The 13541-nt window shown below is 40.0% G+C and overlaps 1 pseudogene; it reads left to right on the forward strand.

Moving 5' to 3' along the window:
* Positions 1-10279: 10279 nt before the first annotated feature.
* Positions 10280-12017, forward strand: LOC119521173 (annotated as a pseudogene).
* The last annotated feature ends 1524 nt before the right edge of the window (positions 12018-13541 follow it).

Consider the following 13541-nt stretch of genomic DNA (forward strand, 5'->3'; position numbering starts at 1 on the left):
GGGTTCAACTCATGGATATACCACTGTCTGGCTCTCAGATTTTAGTGTCACATAAATTACCCTGCTTCACATTTCCCATCTATACAATGGTGCTATTATAGCACCTCCTATTTTATAGTTTTTATGTGGCTCAATAAGTTAATAGAAGTAAAACACTTAGAACAAGTGCCTGGCACATAATCCATGCCCAAAGTTAGAGCTGTGGTTGTCAAACCTGGATGGGCTTGTTCAAACATTGATTGCTGGGCCCCACCCTCCTCTCAGAGTTTATGATTCACCAGATGGAGCTTGAGAATTTGCATTTCTAACAAGTTCCCAGATCAGGTTGATGTGGCTGCTACTCAATGTGAGAACCATTAAGTTATACCTGTTATTTTTCCTGGTCTCCAGCTCTCTCTCTAATGGCTCTGCAGTCACCTCAGGTGCTCTGGAATTGCTCTTTCTGCTGACTCAGACCTCTGGCTTCCCCTCTGCCTCCCCCCTGGCATCAGTTTCCATAGTTGGATTCTCCCTGGCTCGTAACTGGAGCTCTGAGCCCAGCTTTCCGCTGAGAGTCGCCTCAGCTGCCACCTGTTCAGGCCACCTGATTGATGGCTCCTTCAAACACAACTGTTCCTTTTTTGGCAGCCTTCAGAACTGTCTCCAGCTTTCTTACATAAGCAGACACCTTTCCTCCTAACCTTTGGGATTTGGCAATTGCCCCATGATTCCTGACACTCTTGTTGTCCATTCCAGTCCTCACTCAATCCCCCTCACAGAGGTTTTTTTTTTTTTTTTTTTTTTTTTTTGGCTTTGCTGATACAAATGGCTTTAAATGCAGTGCCAATTAAGCCTCCTCCAACCAACTCCTCTGTAACGTGGCCCTGATGGCTGTAGCAAGATGAGCAGTATGGTCGGAGCTGAGAGTGAGGGGGAGGATGGCAGGAGATCAGGTCAAAGAGACAGGCAGGGGGTAGATCGTACAAGGCTTTACATGTCTTGGGAAGAACTTGGACTTTGTCTCAACAGCAGTAAACATCTTTTATTCATTTATTTTAAATGTGAAATAGATATGCAGAAGAGTATATATATGTGTGTTATACACACACATGCACACACAAAGCCAGAAGAAAACTTACACAATAAACACCCCTGTAGCCACCACATAGGTAAGAAATGGGATGCTGCCAGTCAAAACCATCCCTGATATTTGTGGGTCCTGGACCGAGAGTACAAACGGAGGCTCCCTTCCTGCAGCTCACATCCTTATCTTCCAATCCCTGCCTCTGTCCTGCACCCTTGAGAGGTCCTACATCTGTGTGGACACCCCACTCTGCATGCTAGACTCCCCCCAAATCACCTCTCACCCATCCCTTGGGTCTAGGGATGTGCAGACTAGCACAGCCTTCCCTGGGGGTGGGGGATAAACCAAGGAAGAAGCCCACACAGGTGTTGGAAGCAGGTTTGGAAACAAATTGGGCAGAGGATTCTAGGGAAGAGAGTACTCTGAACATGGTCTACAACTGCATTGTCCAGGAGAATAGTCAATAGCCAAATATGGCTATTTAAATTTAAATTAATCAATATGAAATAAAATTTAAAATTCAGTTTCTCATTGCACTAGCCATATTTCAAGTGCTTAATAGCCATTTTTGGCTAGTGGCTATCAGTGAATAATGAAAATATACAATCTATCACTGCAGTAAAGGAGGAAAAGAGGAACAAAAAAGACGTGAGACATAAGAAAACAAAAAGTAAGATGGCAGATGTAAATCAACTATATAAATAATAACTTTAAATGTGCATGGATTAAACAATCCAATCAAAAGGCAGAGATTGTCAGACTGAATAAAAACAACAACCACATGCTCTCTATAGGAGGCACACTTTAGATTAAAAGATACAAATAGACTGAAAGTTAAAGGATGGACAGAGATATGTTATGCAAACAACAATCACAAGAAAGCTGGAGGAACTATACTATTTCCAGAGAAAATAAACTTTAAAACAAAAAGTGTTGCTACAGATAAAATGGGACATTTTATAATGCTAAAAAGGTCATTCCATCAGGATTATAAACAATATATACAATTATAAACATATACGCACCTAACAACACAGTCCCAAATAGATAATGCAAAAACTGACAGAAATTAAGGGGAAAATACGCAATTCAAAAATAATAGTTGGAGACTCCAAAAAGCCTATTTTCAATAATGGATAGGCAGAAGATCAACAACTAAATAGAAGACTTAAACAATATCACAAACCAACTAACTTATCACACATCTATAGAACACTCCACCCAACAACAGCAGAATATAGAGTCTTCTTAAGTGCATACGGAACATTCTCCAGCATGGACCATATGCGAGGCCATAAAAAAAACCTCAATCGATTGAAAAGGGTAGAAATTATATGAAGAATTGTTCTTCAATCACAATGGAATTAGATTAGAAAACAGTAACAGAAATTTGGAAAATTAACAAATGTGGAAAGTAAACAACACATTCCTTATGATAAATTAGTCAAAGAAGAAATCAACAGGGAAATCAAAATATACTTTGAAATGAATGAAAATGAAGACACACATATCCAGACTTATGGGATTTGGGTAAAACAGTGCTCAGAGGGAAGTGTATATCTATAAATGCCTATATTAAGAAAGAAGAAAGATCTCAAAGCAATAACTTAAACTTCCACCATAAAACACTAGAAAAAGAAGAGCAAACTAAACCTAAATCAAGCAGAAAGAAGGGAATCATAAAGATTAGAGTGGAAATTAATGAAATACGGAATATAGAGAATAGAAAAACAATGCAGAAAATCAATGAAATCAAAAGGTGGTTACTTGAAAAGATTAACAAAATTTACAAAGCTTTACCTAGATTGACCAAGAAAAAAAAACAGAATCAGAAATGAAAGAGGCAAAATTACTACACTTTACAGAAATAAAGAAGATTATAAAGAAATACTATGAACAATAGTTCTGTATGGCAATAAAGTAGATATTAGAGGAAGTGGGAAAATTCCTAAAAAGACACAAACTGACACTGATTCAAGAAGAAATAGACAATTTGAATAGACCTGTAACAAGGGAAGAGATGTAATCAGTAAACAAAAAACTACCCAGGCCCTGGCCCAGGTTACTTTACAACTGAATTATATCGGACATTCAAAGAAGAATGAAAACCAATTCTTCACAAATCTTCCAAAATACAAAAAGGAGGGAACACTTCCATTCTACAAGGCCAGTAGTTACCCTGATACCAAAACCAGACAGACATTACAAGAAAACTGTAGACCAGTCTGTCTTATAAATATGGACATAAAAATCCTCAAAAAAAAAAAAAGAAAAGAAAAAAGAAAGAAAGAAAGAAAGAAAAAGGAAAAAAAGGTAGCAAATCAAATCCAGCAGCATATACATCATGACCAAGTAGGATTTATCACAAAAAGGGTGGTTCATCCTATGAAAATCAATCAACATAATACACTACATTGATAGACTGAAGGGGAAAAAAATAAAACCATATGATTATGTCAACAGACACAGAAAAAGAATTTGATAAAAATCCAACATCCTTCCATGATAAAAACACTCAACATACTAGGAATAGATGGTAGCCAGAAAGGCCATATTCTTTAATGCAATCTTGTAGGGGCAGACTGATCAGTTTGTTGATTAGGGTTGAACCTCTGACTGAATTATGTCCACATAATAATCCAAACTGGCACAGATGCACAGTAGCTGAAAAAGAGGAGCTAGAAAAGAAGCCCAGGGACATTTTGGAGAAAACCATTTTGAAACAACCCCAAGAGCAAAGGACCAGTGGACACCAGCCATGTGCCTTCCCAGCTGACAGAGGTGTTCCAGAGGCCATTGGAACACCTCTGTCAGCTGGGAGGTGTTTTATCTTTATTCCCAAGGTCTTATTGCCCTATAAACTGTCTCCTTAATATATTAATATATTAACAGTTCATTTTATTTCTACTGTCTATATTGATATCTTTCCCTTCTTCTATTCAATATATCCCCTTCTGAATTCTCTCTTGATTAGTATTGCCCTTTGCGAGCCACGGGCTTTTCTCTTTTGTTAGATAACCATTTTCTAGTGACTCATGGCCCCACACATTCTATTTTAAGGCAGGGTAGGCTGGGTCATGGCTTTCTCCCAGGACATTCCTCTCTAGGCTGCAATTCCTCAAAAGTATCACTCTTAGTTGCTCTTTGGGTGTTTGTCCTCTCTTAGCTTCTCTGGAGCAAGAGCCTGCTTTCAACGGCTGTCTTCAAACTGTGTCTCATCTGCAGCTACTCTCTCAGCTTCTGTGCATTCTTCAAAGTGTCCCTCTTGGCTGTAGCAAGCTTGCTCCTTCTGTCTGAGCTTATATAGTGCTCCAGTAAACTCATCAAGGCCCATGCTGAGTGGGTGGGGCCACACCTCCAGGGAAACTATCCAATCAGAGTCATCACCCACAGTTGGGTGGGTCACATCTCCATGGAAACACTCAAAGAATCACAATCTAATCAACACTGATAAGTCTGCCCACACAAGATTACATCAAAGGTAATGGCGTTTTGGGGGGCATAGTACATTCAAACCAGCACAGTGTGTGAACAAAACTATCTGAAAAATAAACAGAGGTATACAAGTGCTGGAGAAAATGTGGAGACAGGGATGTACCTAATCATTGTTTATGGGGAAATGGAATGGTGCAGCCCATCTGGAGGGCAGTGTGGTGGTTCCATAGGAAGCTAAGCATGGGGTTGCCACATGGTCCTGCATCCCTGTTACTGGGTACATACCTGGAAGAACTGAAAAGAAGGACATGAATGGACATTTTCACAGTGGCATTCATGGTGGCAGTAGTCATGATTCACAGTGGATGCAGGTGGCCTAAGGGTACATCAACTGATGAACAGAATGGCAAACTATGGTGTGTATATTAGAGGAAGTTGAACAACAACTCAGAGTTCTAGAGGACCACAGAACAGAAAATGAAAGAACAAAAGAAAGAATGGAGAAAAAAATGGAAAAAAATTGAGATGGATCTCAGGGATATGATAGATAAAATAAAACGTTCAAATTTAAGAATCATTGGTGTCCCAGAAGGGGAAGAGAAGGGTAAAGGTATAGAAAGAGTATTCAAAGAAATTATTGGGGAAAACTTCCCAAACCTTCTACACAATATAAATACACAAAGCATAAATGCCCAGAGAACTCCAAATAGAATAAATCCAAATAAACCCACTCCGAGACATATTCTGATCAGATTCTCAAATACTGAAGAGAAGGAGCAAGTTCTGAAAGCAGCAAGAGAAAAGCAATTCACCACATACAAAGAAAACAACATAAGACTAAGTTGTGACTACTCAGCAGCCACCATGGAGGTGAGAAGGCAGTGGCATGACATATTTAAAACTCTGAGAGAGAAAAATTTCCAACCAAGAATACTTTATCCAGCAAAACTCTCCTTCAAATTTGAGGGAGAGCTGAAATTTTTCACAGACAAACAAATGCTGAGAGATTTTGCCCATAAAAGACTTGCCCTACTTCAGATACTAAAGGGAGCCCTACAGACAGAGAAACAAAGGAGAGAGAGATACAGAGAATTTTAACAGACATATATAGAACCTTACATCCCAAATCACCAGGAAACTCATTTTTCTCTAGTGATCACAGATCTTTCTCCAGAATGGACCATATGTTGGGACATAAAACAAGCCTCAATAATAATAAAAAAAAAACAAAAACACAAAAAAACAATTGAATATATTCAAAGCACATTCTCTGACCACAATGGAATACAAATAGAAGTCAATAATTTTGAATTGTAACTCCACTATTTACTTCCTACATGATATAAAATACACAAACTCTAATGACAAATCAGTGGTTCTGAACTCAATGTAAAATATGTAATTTTTGACAAGAACTATATAAAGGTGGGGGAATGGAGGAGTATAGGAACATAGTTTATGTGTCCTATTGAAGTAAGTTGGTATCAAAGAAAAACAAGATTGTTACGGATTTAAGAAGTTAATTTTAAGCCCCACAGTAAACACAAAGAAATTACCAGAGAATATGACTTTAGAGATGAAAAGTAGAGTATGGATTACAAGAAGTGGGGGAAGGGGCAATAGGGAGTTAAGAAATGAGTGTAGTGTTGCTGTGTGAGGTGAAGGGAAATTTCTAGTAATGGAAGGTGGGAAGGTGATAGCATTACAACATTCTAAATGTGATTAATCCCACTAATGGAAGGCTAGGGAGGGGTTGGAATGGGAAGATTTAGGCTGTTTGTATGTTTCCACAATTGAGGAAAAAAAAAAAAGTAAAATAGATGACAATTGAATGCCAAGGATGACCCTGGATGGGATCTGAAGATGGAGGACAGGAGGCTCAAAGGGACACAGTTGAGACATAAGGAAATATAGAATGTAAGCTTTGTATCATTGTTGAATCTCATGTATTTCTTAGCTGCGCTTAATGGGATTGCATAAAAGAATATTCTTGTTGATGGGAATTGTATATGTGAATTATAGTGTTTGTTCAAGGGTGTGTGCAGCTAGCTCTCATATGTACAGAAGACAGAGCAATAGATGATGGATGATAGGGAGAGAGGGACGGAGGGAGGGAGGGAGGGAAAGAGAAATGGCGGTGTGACAGCGTGTTAAAGTTGGTGAATCAGGGTATTGGGGGAAGGGGGTCAGGGAATGCAAGAGTTCTGTGTATAAGGTTTGTATTGTTTTTGTAACTGTTCCTATAACTTTGATTTATTTCAAAATAAAATTTAAAAAAACAAAAACAAAACACCTAAAAGAAAAACAAAAAACAAAAAAAAACAACCAATCTCTTCCAGTTGCTCTTTGATGCCTCCTTGTGGCTTCTTTTGCACACTACAGCTTTTCTGGCCCCACCTGTGGACTAGTGTCAACAGCATGGGAAGCCGGCCAAGAGTGAGTGAGGGGGTGTTAGGAGTTTTAGGTTGTCCCTGCCTCTAGAGAGCCTGGAATAAACACCCTTAAAAACCAAGAAAGCAGCTCCCAAGGGCCACCATCTTGACCATGCTGCTTTCTGACCAGGAAACAGGACCAGACCGGGGGTGAGGTGGGGGGTGGCTGAACACCTGAGTGTCTAGGATACCTCAGCCCCTTTAGTTGTTCTGTATTGGCCAGGGTTCACGGACGTTCTAGAAACAAAGGTCTCTGGCAATTTGTTCTCAAGGTTTAAATGTAAGAAAGCACAGCTGGCTGGTGTGGTGTCAAGCATGGGATTCCCAAGGCTAATGGGCTTCCTTTGATAAGTAGACCTGGTGCTGCAAGGTGAAGCAAACACCGGATTAGGCACTTGATGCTGATGCTCAGATGACCCCAGGAAAGCTGCTGGTTGTTACAGACAGCAGGACGATGGCCAAGCAAGTCAGGAACTAAGAGCACAAATAACCAGGTGCTGGAGTTTGAAGTCCTGCCCCAGATAGACTCCTTTCCCAGGAGCTAAACCTTGACAAGTAGGAGGGGTGTTGGGGTGAGCCTTGAAACCATGGGCACCCGTGGGGCTTCCCAAGTGCAGAGCTCAGGGGTAGCAGTGGATATGCAAATAAGAACTGTTCATAAATAAGAACAGTTATATCCACAGAGCAGCTGAACCTGGGTCAACAAGTCCCAGCTTGGTGATTCCTATCCTCATGGAGAATCCAGGGGCTGCTCTGGAAGAATCCTCTTTATGTGGGAAGGGCAGGAGGCCTGGAAAGGATTCTCCTGGAGAGTAAGGTCATGCCTTGAAAATGCTATGGTTCTGAAGGTATAAGGGGGGCTCTCCTGGGTCTTGAAATCTGGGAGAGAAGGTCTGAGTCTAGACCTGTCTCTTTCCCTATCAGCAGCAGGTCTCCAAGGGGAACAGCCTTCCACAGTAGGAACAATGTAGGTGAGGGGAGTGGGAAGTCATCCATAACTTTGGGGTAAGGATTGGCTCTAAGCCTGGGTCAGTCTGGGAAGGGCCAGAGGCTGCTGGGCACAGGTCTCCGTGGGAAGAGGCACCAGTTTTCCAGTCAGGGCCCCCTCTCCCCACCACAACCCTGTTACAAAAACACCGTCCTCCCCTGGAGCTACTTCTAAGGCTGGTCCAGGGGGTGTGGGGATGGGGTGGGAGTGTGGGTGATCCTAATTGACCAGGGTCGAGCCTGCACTCTGGGAACAACGATGACCCTCGAGTGCTCTCTAAATAGCCCAGTCACGTGTGGCCATCTAGCGGCAGCTCGTGGCACGTCGTCCAAGGTAGTGGCAAGGCCAGGTTGTAAACTCTCATCTGTCTGACTCCAAATCCTACATTTTAAATTCACAAACCAGACTTGAAAGTATCGCAAGAAAATGATTAATGGAGCATGGTATAAATAAATTAGTCCCACAATAGCTGACTTTCCATATTTTAAGAAAGTGATTAACACACACAAAAAAAGGGAAAAAAAATCACAGAAGAGAATTTAGTGATGTGGATAGTAAAATATCAAACTACTAGCATCCTATGCAAAACAATTTGATGTCCAGGAATTTGATGCTCATGGTCAGTCAAAGAAAGAGGAAGAAGTGGAACCACTGATATTCCACAACAAATCTTTAAAAGAAAATGTAGAATCTCAACTAATAAAGGTAGGAGTATTGGGATCAGAAAATCACCATTTGTCAAGTCTCATAATAATAACTGATTCAAAGGAAAGTTTGAGGAACAGGAAATTTACATAGTTTCAGGATACTTCCCCACAAATTACATATTAATTACAAGGGGAAAAAGAATAACTTTACAATGGAGAATCCTGACAGACTCCACCTTAAACAATGATCAAAGTTAGCATCACCATTAATGGGACAAATCTGCATCCTGTGACTCTTGATGTGATGCATTTCAGAAGCATTCCCACCAAAAGTGCCCAGTCTGAATCTAATCATGAAGAAACATCAGACAAACCCAAACTGAGAGACATTCCACAAAATAACAATATACTTGTCAAACTTCGAGGTCCAAAAGACACAGAAAGACTGCTTAAATTATATTAAAGGAAATTAAAGGAGACTAAAGAAAACAAAGACTTAAGAATCATGATAACGGAATTCAACTCATGATCTGGAATTTTCTTTCCCTATTATGCACATTATTGGTACAATTGGTGAAATTTGAATAAGGTCTGTAGATGAACCAACAGTATCATACCAATGTTAATTTCCTGATTTTGAGATTTATACTGTGATTACGTAAGGGCATGTTCTTGTTTTTAGGAAATACACACCAATATCTTTAAGGTAAGGGAGCAACATGTCTGCAACTTACTCTCTAATGGTTCAGATAACATATATTTAGAGAAAGGGAGAGAATGAAAAAATGATAATGTTAATATTTGAGGAGTCTTAGGGAAGGATATTTGGGAATTCTCTGTACTACTCTTGTAATTTTCTGTAAGTCTGAAATTATTTCAAAATAAGTTTTTTAAAGAAAATTTATATGCAAAAATTACTCTTGCTGCAAGGAAGCATGATCATGACATAAAAAATCACCTTAAAATGCAATTACATGCCCAGTCAGGAATTGTACACATTGCAAGCACAAAGAACACAAACCATAATCCATTTTGATTAGGACCATCATAATCATCATCATCATCATCATCATCATCATCATCATCATCATCTATGGTTTTGGGTTGCCATTCATAGCCACCCTGGGACCTCATGTGTGAAAGAGAGAAGACTTCCCACCAGTTCTTTGAATTTAGACTTGGGAAAAAAAACCTCAGGCATTTACTCTTTGGTTTATATCTTCAGTAGCTCACTCCCAATCACCTTCACCCAAAGGTGAAGCAACTACAGCCTCCATCTCCTTTCTCTTGCAACCAATTCTCAAATCTCAAAAGCATTCAACAAAATTCAACATCTATCATGGGATTAAAAAATTCTCAATAAAGTAAGAATAGATGGATTCTTAACATGTTAAAGAATATCTACCTCAGAACAAAAGCCAGCATCATATTTGATGCAAACACCAGACACATTCTCACTAAAAGCAGAAACAAATCAAGGATACCAACCAACACCCTTACTATTTAATACTGGATGGGAAGTACCTGCCATTGAAAATAGGTAAGAGAATGTAATACAAGCACAAAAATTGGAGAGGAGGAAAATTGAGCATTAGTCAAATTATATAATTGTAAACCTGGAATATCCAAGATCATCAGCTGAGGAACTACTATAAACAATAAGAAAACTCAATAATGTAACAGAGTATAAATTAACATGCATTAAAAAAATAACATGCATAAATCACTGGGCTTCATATCGGCAAACAACGTCTTAAGAATTACACAGAAGCGGAGCTTGCTGGGGTTTGATGGGCAGTATAGAGGTGGTGGTGGCTGCGGTTCCCGGGAATTGCTGGGACTTGGGGACACGGATCGCCGGTACCCCGGCCACTGAGCTCTCGCCGCCTGCGTTCCCGGGTGCGGCCGCAGGGCCGTGCTGGCCTCGCGCGTGGCGAGCGGAGCGGCTCAAGCAGGATTCCCTGCTGCCCGGGCTTCTCCGCCGAGGGCCGGGGCTGACCCGCGAGGCCGCTGCCCGGGCGCGGGGAAGGCGGTCCCGCGGCCGGAGGGGGGCGCTGCCGGTGGGGCCAAGCAAGTGCCGCCAGCCTGTGTGAAACCCCCCTGGCCAATCCCAAACATGTGGCTTGTGACAAGAATTGGCTTGGCCCCAGTTTGGGGCAGTTTGATTATTGAAGAATATTTTAATATTGCACTAGGAGTTTTTGCTTTAGCTGGACTGATTCGTTGCATGGATTTATTGCTAGCAACTGGGAAATGCTCTTGATCCACTTGTAGCAGACCCCGACCCGTTTTTCATATCCATCCATCCTCACCAGCACCACCACTTTCCCAGCAGCTCCCTCCCTGGCTAAGTCTCAAGAGTTTCCATTTCTCTTTTCTCTGATCTTGGAAATCTCTGCCTACACACCTCACAGGTAAGTTCTTGTTTTTTAACAGTTCCAGCTAGATCACACTTAGTTGACTTTAACTGCCAAAAAAATGTGCAATTAAAAAGGTTAACCTAGAAGAAAACTTTGCATAATTATAATAGCAAAAATCAGTCACTGAACTGAAACGCAGAGGCAGTTTTGCCGGCGCCATGCTTTGAAACTGCACCCTGTAACTGTACAGTAACAGGACAACACGTGGCTGGCCCCATCTGAATCCCCTTATCTTGTTTTGTAAGACTAAAGTTGAGTGCCCTTGCACATAGCATCTTATTGATTAATATAAGTCAGTCCAGAACTAAATACCTCAAGCTCCCAAACTATCTTGCTGAACCAAGTCAGTTCTAATCAAGGTTAGCACACCTGACATGCACAGTAGCCTAAATATGTAATCGCTCTCTGACCTCAACTCATCTCAAACAACGGTCTTGCTTATTATTCTAAGCCTGCCTGCCTTTGTTTGAATACTATAAAACACGGAAAGTTTCTCCAGTTAAGAAAGACGGATGTGTAAGGACTGCCCTCCTGTCTTCAGGAGGTTAACCTTTGCTAAATAAAATTTTCTCTCCCCCAAATCCTGGTGTCTACTGACTGATGGTACACGTTGGGCAAGGACTCATTTTTGAGCAGCAACAGGCTTGCTGATAAAATACTTACCAGTATCCTGTATGTTAGCTCGATCTATGAAGATCTCATTACAGTTCCACTCACATGATCATTTCAAGAGATGTAATGTTCATTGCTGCCTTTTTTTAAATATTGGACATCGAACTCTTCCAACACTGCAAACACTTGCTAAATATTTCAATCCTTGTTATGCCACTGCTAGGTTAAATCCAACATTCATCAGCAATGTGAACACAGCAGTCCAGTTAATCTTGGTGGCAGCTTCTTCTGACTTTCAGTTATGCTGACAGCATTTATCTTCGGCTACTTTGGTGTTTTACAGCTGTCACCACAGCTGCATCAGCTTACAGTTACTACCATTATGGGCTGAAAATTGTTCACGTGATAAAAGACAGGTGAAAATCATCCATCATCAATAGCAAGGAAGCAGTATACAAGGCTGGCATGAAAGCCAGGTGGAAATCCACAAAGAGTTTCCCCATTTTGATGTTCAGCTTGAAACAGGACTTGTTAGAACAAACCATGTCATCAAAATTGAAGGGATGTGCATTGAAAATAATTGATCACAGGCATATACAGAATTTCCTATGTGTTTTTAAATAGGCATAAAACTATAATTTAGAATTTATCTTAGGTTTCTTGACTAATTTATAAAATATCAATTATTTTCAGTCATTTTTAATGTCTTTTTTTAAAAAAAAATAGTCCAGAGCATGGAAACTGAAGAGTTGCCACCTCTCTTTAAGTAGAATTTACATTGCTCATGAAGCACTAGGGAATTTCCTGGGTTTGAATATAATATCCTATATAACTTGACTACAGCTTTCTGCTTTTTAGATCTGTGCATACATTAACAGTACACAGGGCTAATATTTTGATTATTTAGAATAATGACAGAATAACGGTAGCTTAGCTATGGATGAAATTATAAAGAGATTTGAAATGCAGTATATTTTGAAATAAGAAGATCAAACAAAACAGAAGGTGTCGAAGGTCATGTTCTGTAAAGTCTTCCAACCTCTTAGGTGTCTGAAAGTTTATGTATTAGGATAACAACAAAGGTAGTTGGAGAATTAGGACATGTCCACTACCCTTTATATCCAAGAGGCGATGATTTACATCATGCCTCTATTAGTAGGAAACAGAACCAACAGGAGATATCTGTAAATACGAGATTTCATAAAAGTGTCTCATGCAGCTGTGGGGAAGCACAAGTCCAAATTCTGCAGGGCAGGCCCTGAGCTGTCAACTCTGATGAAGGTCTTCGATGAAGCTCCCAGGACACCCTGACTGAAGAAGCAGTGAAAGTTTTCTCTCTTCTCCCTTAAAAGTCTTCAACTGATTGGATTAAATCCAGCTGATTGAATCCTCTCATTGTGGAAGACACGCCCTTCACTGATGTAATCAGCCACAGATGCAATCAAAAATTGACTGATGATTTAATAAACCAGACTTCTAGTTTATTAACCAGTCATGAAATATCCTTGCAGTAACGGTTAGGCCAGTGTTTTCCTGACCAGACAACTGGGCACCATCACCTGGCCAAGTTGACACTTGAACCCAACCATCACAATGCCCCTCCACTGTTTTTCTGACATAGCAATATTTGTATGATATTGGAACTTGTACTCATGTGAAATGTAAATATGAAACTGTATATGTTTCAAAGGTTTTTTTAAACTTTGGGAAATTTTTGTTATTAATATTTAAAGGAGTAAAAGAGCTGGAAATAACAATAAGAAAAAAGAATTATATAAGCCCTATGTGAAATAAAAGTTGAAAACAGTCCTGAATAACATAAAATAAAATTAGAACAAATAAAAACATTACATATTCTTAGATAAGTAGGCTTAACTTTAAAAAGATATTAATTCTCTCTGAATACATTTCTTATTTTTACACGATCCCAATAAAACACCCACA

This window comes from Choloepus didactylus, chromosome 27 (genome assembly GCF_015220235.1).
Source record: "Choloepus didactylus isolate mChoDid1 chromosome 27, mChoDid1.pri, whole genome shotgun sequence".
Taxonomy (NCBI): Eukaryota; Metazoa; Chordata; class Mammalia; order Pilosa; family Megalonychidae; genus Choloepus; species Choloepus didactylus.